The sequence below is a fragment of the Pinus tabuliformis genome, chromosome 4_2 (genome assembly GCF_031772625.1).
Source record: "Pinus tabuliformis cultivar Carrire ecotype Pingquan chromosome 4_2, CPIR1, whole genome shotgun sequence".
NCBI lineage: Eukaryota > Viridiplantae > Streptophyta > Pinopsida > Pinales > Pinaceae > Pinus > Pinus tabuliformis.
Window position 1 is genome coordinate 87,723,995 of NC_142304.1, and position 7,086 is coordinate 87,731,080.

The window sequence follows — 7,086 nt, forward strand, 5'->3', positions numbered from 1 at the left end:
CAAAGAAATGACCAAGTCCCACAAAAAACCCACAATTTCAAAGGGAGTAACAAAGACACAACCCGCTACTTATTTTTAGATTAGAAGGTTAGTGGATCACGAGAGGATGAGGAATTCCCTCAATGGAAAAGGTACGAGATAAGATTGCCACCCTCATGCCCATTGGCGGGGAAAATTGTGATCTTGATGGAGCTCAGATCGAGGGAGGGGTTTTCATTACCTGGACACCCAACCCTTTTGCAAGGGCATATCGAGGAATGGTCGAGAGGACTAGGGTGGCTAGCCTAATGGGTTGAACCACTCCTCATCCATCCCATACTGACCCCACCCTGACGATTTCCCCTCACGGAAGGTTTTAGCTACCAAGCGCACGCGCAACCACTCCCTCAACCTAACCACTAGCAAAAATGCTCACCCAAGAAACACATCAACCACCACCACCTTTTTGAGAGAAGCAACTATGGAAGCCTGCACCCTTGTCCCATGCCTTCCAACGAACAAAATACTGAGCATCATTGCTACAAATGAGTCTAAATTTATCCGTCGTATTTCCCAAGCAGCTCAACTGCAACAACCATGCCCGACCAAACAGATCGTCAGAAGGGCTCCTAAGAAACAAGCTTCCAAACCCCCTACAAAAATACATTGGGGGAAAGAAAAGCCAAGGATGGGTGGGACAAGCACAAGAATGGCTTTCAAGCACACACACGAGAAAACAAGCGTTACCTAAAGACAAGTAACCAACAATGTTCCCGCCAAACACCAAACCCACTCCCCTAGAGACACACCACACAGTCCCACATTGCAATCGAAACCAAACCAACCCAAATCAAAAAAGAAAACCCAACTATCAATGATCCTATCATAGGTTCACCTATGGTAACCTTGTTACGACTTCTCCTTCCTATAAATGATAAGGTTTAATGAACTTCTCACGATGTCGATGGTGGCGAACCACCATCATCGACACAATCCAAACACTTCATCGGATCATTCAATCAACAGGAGCGATGGGCAGTGTGTACAAAGGGCAGGGACATAGTCAACATGAGTTGATGACACGCACTTACTAGGAATTCCTCGTTGAAGACCAATAATTGCAATGGTCTATCCCCATCACGATGCAATTTGAGAAAATTTCCTAATCCTCTTGAACCAGGAAGAAAAACTCGTTGGCTGCATCAGTGTAGCATGCATGTGGCCTAGAACATCTAAGGGCATCACAGACCTATTATTGCCTCAAACTTCCATGGCCTAAACGGCCATATTCCCTCTAAGAAGTTGGCCGCGAAGGGGAACCTCCACGTAGCTAGTTAGTAGGCTGAGGTCTCATTCATTATTGTAATTAACCAGACAAATCGCTCCACCAACTAAGACTGGCCATGCACCACCACCAATAGAATCAAGAAAGAGCTCTCAATCTATCAATCCTTACTATGTCTGGACCTGGTAAGTTTCCCCATGTTGAGTCAAATTAAGTCGTAGGCTCCACTCCTAGTGGTGCCCTTCTATCAATCCTTTAAGTTTCAGCCTTGTGACCATACTCCCCTGAGAACCCAAACACTCTGATTTATTAGAAGGCGTTGGCAGAGTCCTTAGAGAAACATCCGTCGATCCTTGGTCAACATCCTTTATGGTTGAGACTAGGATGGTATCTGATCGTCTTCGAGCCCCCAACTTTTTTTTTTGATTAATGAAAACATCCTTGGCAAATGCTTTTGTAGTGGTCTATTTTTCATAAATCCAAGAATTTCACCTCTGACAATGAAATATGAATGCCCTCGACAGTCCCTATTAATCATTACTCTGGTCCCAAAGGCCAACACAATAGGACCAGACTCCTATCACGTTATTCCATGCTAATGTATTCAGATCATAAGCTTGCTTTGAGCACTCTAATTTTTTAAAAGTAACAACACTGGAGCCACAACCCAGCCAATTAAGGCCAAGAGCACACCATCGACAAAAGGGATGGAAGGGAAGGTGCACACCGAGTAGGTGGATCGACCTTTACGACCCAAGATCCAACTATGAGCTTTTTAATTGCAAAACTTAAATATACGCTATTGGAGCTGGAATTACCGCGACTGCTGGCACTAGACTTGCTGAGCCCAGTATTTTTATTTATTTTCACTACCTCCCCATGTCAGGATTGGGTAATTTGCGCACCTGCTACCTTCCTTGGATGTGGTAGTCGTTTCTCAAGCTCCCTCTCCGGAATCAAACCCTAATTCTTCATCACCCATCACCCCCATGGTAGGCCTCTATCCTACCATCGAAAGTTGATAGGGCAGAAATTTGAATGAAGCATCGCTAGCACAAGGGCTATGTGATCCGTCAAGTTATCATGATTCACCAAAGAGGCGGGCAAGCCTGCACTGGCCTTTTATCTAAAAAATGCATCCATTCCAAAAAGTTAGGACTTGGTGCACATATTAGCTCTAGAGTTATTATGGTTATCCAAGTAGTATGGTACCATCAAAAAAACTATAATTGATTTAATGAGCCATCCAAAGTTTCACAGTCTGAATTAGTTCGTACTTAGACATGCATGGCTTAATCTTTGAGACAAGAATATGACTACTGGCAGGATCAACCAGGTAGCACCCTCCCACTTCAAAGGGAATTCTGGGGCACTCTCTTACCAAGAGCCAACCTGAACACCCATCAAGTCAAAGAGATAACAAAATAGCATGCAAAACTTTTATGCATTGCACCTCTTGCATCCCAAGAGGGAAGCACACGCAACATGCCAAGGACATGGCGAAAAAATGGGTAGACTTATCGAGCCACAATGCACCAAGGCCACTTTGTAGTTTGCAACCATGCCCCAACCAACAAGAAAACGAGTGATCACTCACCCACTCCCTTAGAAATGCCTCCAAAAGCCTCCACTCCCTGCACGGAGGCCACCTAGGAGTCCACTCAGACAGCAGCAATGGTGAACCTCGATCTCCCGATCTCTTGTGGCAGCCTCGATGCAAACGAAATAAATGGAGAACAACCAACCATGAAATCTCTATATTATAAATGAGCCCCAACCCTCCCTGCCCACACCGAGGCCACTAAGGAATCCACCTGGACAGCAGCAACGATGGATCTCGATCTCCTGATCACCTATGGCAGCCTCGATGCAAAGGAAAAGGAAGAAAATAAAAAGAGGACGACTGACTGCAAATCCTATCATAGAGAGGCCATACAAACCTCCGCACCCCACATTGATGCCACCTAGGAGTCCACCCAGATAGCAGCAACAGTGGACCTTGATCAGGTGATTTCCTGCAAAAGCCTCAACACAAAGGCAAGGGAAGGAAATAATACAAGACGAACCAAGCTCGTAACCTCCCTTAGAAATTCCCCCCAACCCTCCCCTCCCCGCATAGAGGCCACCTAGAAGTCCACCCAGACAGCAACAACGATGGACCTTGATCGCATGATCGCCTGTGGTAGCCTCAATGCAAAGGAAACAGAAGGAAATAAAACAAGACCAACCAAACCCACAACCTCCCCTAGAAATGGCCCCCAACCCTCCCCACCCCACACCAAGGCCACCTAGGAGTCCACCTAGATAGCAGCAATGGTGGACCTCGATCACTTGACCACCTGCAACAACCACGATGTGAAGGTAAAGGAAGGAAATAAATGAAAATCAAGAGGCTCGCTACACAATACAAGAACATATCCAAATAGGAGGAGGGATCGGGCAGCTCCGCACCCCACGCACCCTACATACAGGCAACCTAGGAGATTTCCCACAACTTTACCAACTGGACAATGAATAATTTTCACCTACGGCCACCTCCATGCAGAGGAGGGAGGTCAAAGTGTTCCACCTCAAAATCCTTCTTCCAGATAGCCCCCACCATTGATGTAGCAAGCCTCCTCCCCATTGGACCATGAGCGCATACACAATTGAAACAACAAATGCCCATAAACGTTGTGACTTAACATTTCCAACCGCAAAAGCCTGCCATGCACATGAGATGCAAGGAAAAATCGGACCACTCGATCAAAAATATGGCCCAACACATCTATAAAAACCTCAAAGCCAATGCAACCATGGACGATGTGCACTTTGAAAGGAATGCCAACCCTTAACTTTACAATAAGGAGAACAACGCCTCACATCGCCCGACGGAAAAAGCAAGCAAGAGGAGGGTAGGTAGTTTACAACCAAAACCCTTCCATGTTCCTCTTAAATGTATGCATCTCAACCGACAATGCCAACACAGAAAGAGTACAAGCACAAGAAACCGACACCATAAACAGTTGAACAATGAAGAGGCTAGCCATCACAGGGAGCCACACCACAACAACCCATACAACTCTGAGAACTTAGAGCAGAAGGGGAATTGTTCACATATGCCTCCTAGGACAAGCATGGCCAACATTACCGCTCATGTGCTACCGAGTGGGTATGGAGAGAAGATGAAAATCAGCCACCCTACAAATGACCCAAGGCCATTCTTGAGGCAAACCCGAAAACCAACTCAATTACCAACCCACCTTTCACACAAAAAGAAAAACCCTCCCCACCAAATAGGGAGGAGGTGAACAATATAATGAGGAGCCAATTTCAATGGAGCCACACATGGCTACCCAACCCAATCAAAATTTTCTATTCGCAACAACCGAGGGGCACGATAGCAACATAAGCACGATGGAGTTTTAGGGTTTCCATTTGGGACCACAACAATGAAGGCTCAAAGGAGCGCCAAGAAAACTTTAACATTTTTATCATTCGGATGGGCAAGAGGGACGAGGACGAGCATGGCCAACATTAATGATCATGTGCTACCTAGTGGGGATGGAGAGAAGATGAAAATCAGCCACCTTACAAATGACACAAGAAAATCGTTCAAGAAAACCCGAAAAAAAAACTCAATTACCAACCCACCTTCACACGGAAAGAAAACCTATCACTTGTATCATTTGGATGGGAATGAGGGACCAGGATGAGCCAGGGAGCCACACCACAACAACCCATACAAATCCAAGAAATTAGAGAGAAAAAGGGGAATTGTTCACATATACCTCCCGGGATGAGCATGACCAACATTACTACTCATGTGCTACCGAGTGGGGATGGAGAGAAGATGAAAATCGGCCACCCTACAAACGAGCCAATGCCATCATTCAGGCAAACCCAAAAAAACAACTCAATTACCAATCCACCTTTTACACGAAAAGAAAACATGTCACTTGTATCATTTGGATGGGCACGAGGGGACTAGGATGAGCCAGGGAGCCACACCACAACAACCCATACAACTCCAAGAACTTAGAGATAAGAATGGGAATTGTTCACATATGCCTCCCAGGATGAGCATGGCCAACATTACTGCTCATGTGCTATCGAGTGGGAATGGATAGAAGATGAAAATCTCCACTCTACAAACTACCCATGGCCATCGTTCAGGAAAACCCAAAAAGACAACTCAATTACCAACCCACCTTTCACACAAAAAGAAAACCTGTCACTTGTATCATTTGGATGGGCACGAGGGGACCAGGACAAGCCAGGGAGCCACACCACAAAAACCCATAGAGCTCCAAAAAATTAGGGAGTAGAAGGGGAATTGTTCACATATGCCTCCCATGATGAGCATATCCAACATTATTGCTCATGTGCTATCGAGTGGGGATGGAGAGAAGATGAAAATCGGCCACCCTACAAATGACCCAAGGCCATCGTTCAATCAAGACCAAAAAAACAACTCAATTACCAACCCAACTTTCACAAGGAAAGCAAAATTGTCACTTGTATCATTTGGATGGGCATGAGGGACCAAGATGAGCCTGGGAGCCACACCACAACAACCCATACAACTCCAAGAACTTGGAGAACAGAAGGGGAATTGTTTACATATGCCTCCCGAGACAAGCATGGACAACATTACCGCTCATGTGATACCGAGTGGGGATGGAGAGAAGATGAAAATCGGCCACCCTACAAAAGACCCAAGGCCATTCTTCAGGAAAACCTAAGAAAAAAACTAAATTACCAACCCACCTTTCACGCGAAAAGAAAACCTATCACTTGTATCATTTGGATGGGCACGAGGGACTAGGACGAGCCCGGGAGCCACACCACAATGCCTATACAACTCTAAGAACTTGGAGAGAAGAAGAGGAATTTTTCACATATGCCTCCCGGGATGATCATGGCCAACATTACTGCTCATGTGCTACCGAGTGGGGATGGACAGAAGATGAAAATCAGCCACCCTACAAATGAGCCAAGGTCGTCCTTCAGGAAAACCTGAAAAAAAAACTCAATTACCAAACCACCTTTCACATGAAAAGAAAACCTATCACTTGTATCATTTGGATGGGCACGAGGGACCAGGACAAGCCCAGGAGCCACACCACAACAACCCATACAACTCCAAGAACTTAGAGAGCAGAAGGGGAATTGTTCACATATGCCTCCCGAGATGAGCATGGCCAACATTACCACTCATGTGATACTGAGTGGGGATGGAGAGAAGATGAAAATCGACCACCCTACAAATGACCCAAGGCCATTCTTCAGGCAAACTTGAAAAGACAAATCAATTACCAATGCACCCTTCACACGAAAAGCCGTCTAAGGGACCAAGATGAGCATGGCCAACATTACCACTCGTGTGCTATCAAGTGGGGATGTAGAGTAGATGAAAATCATCCACCCTACAAATGACCCAAGGCCATCCTTCTGGTAGAATTGAACAAACATCTCAATTACCATCCCACTTTTCACACAAAAAGCAAGACTGCACTCAAACGAGTTTACATGGGCACCCTCACACAACACGACATGACATGACCCAACCTAACCCGACCGAGTTTACATGGGCGCCCACACACGACAAAAACGAAGGCATAAGGGAGAGACGAGAAAACAAGCTACACGAATAGCCCACCCAGGGTCACAACATAGCAGTTTTGATATGGGATCATGTGCCCGGCGGTGCCCTCACACTAAACGACCTAATGAAACGAGTTTACACAGGCACCCACAAACAACCCGCTCGAACGAGTTTACACAGATGCCCTCAAACAACCCACCCGAGCAAGTTTACACAGGCACCCTCAAATAACCCG

General features: G+C 45.9%; 1 pseudogene; it reads right to left on the reverse strand.

Moving 5' to 3' along the window:
• Nucleotides 1-851: 851 nt before the first annotated feature.
• Nucleotides 852-2,603, reverse strand: LOC149168367 (18S ribosomal RNA; annotated as a pseudogene).
• Between the last annotated feature and the right edge of the window lie 4,483 nt (nucleotides 2,604-7,086).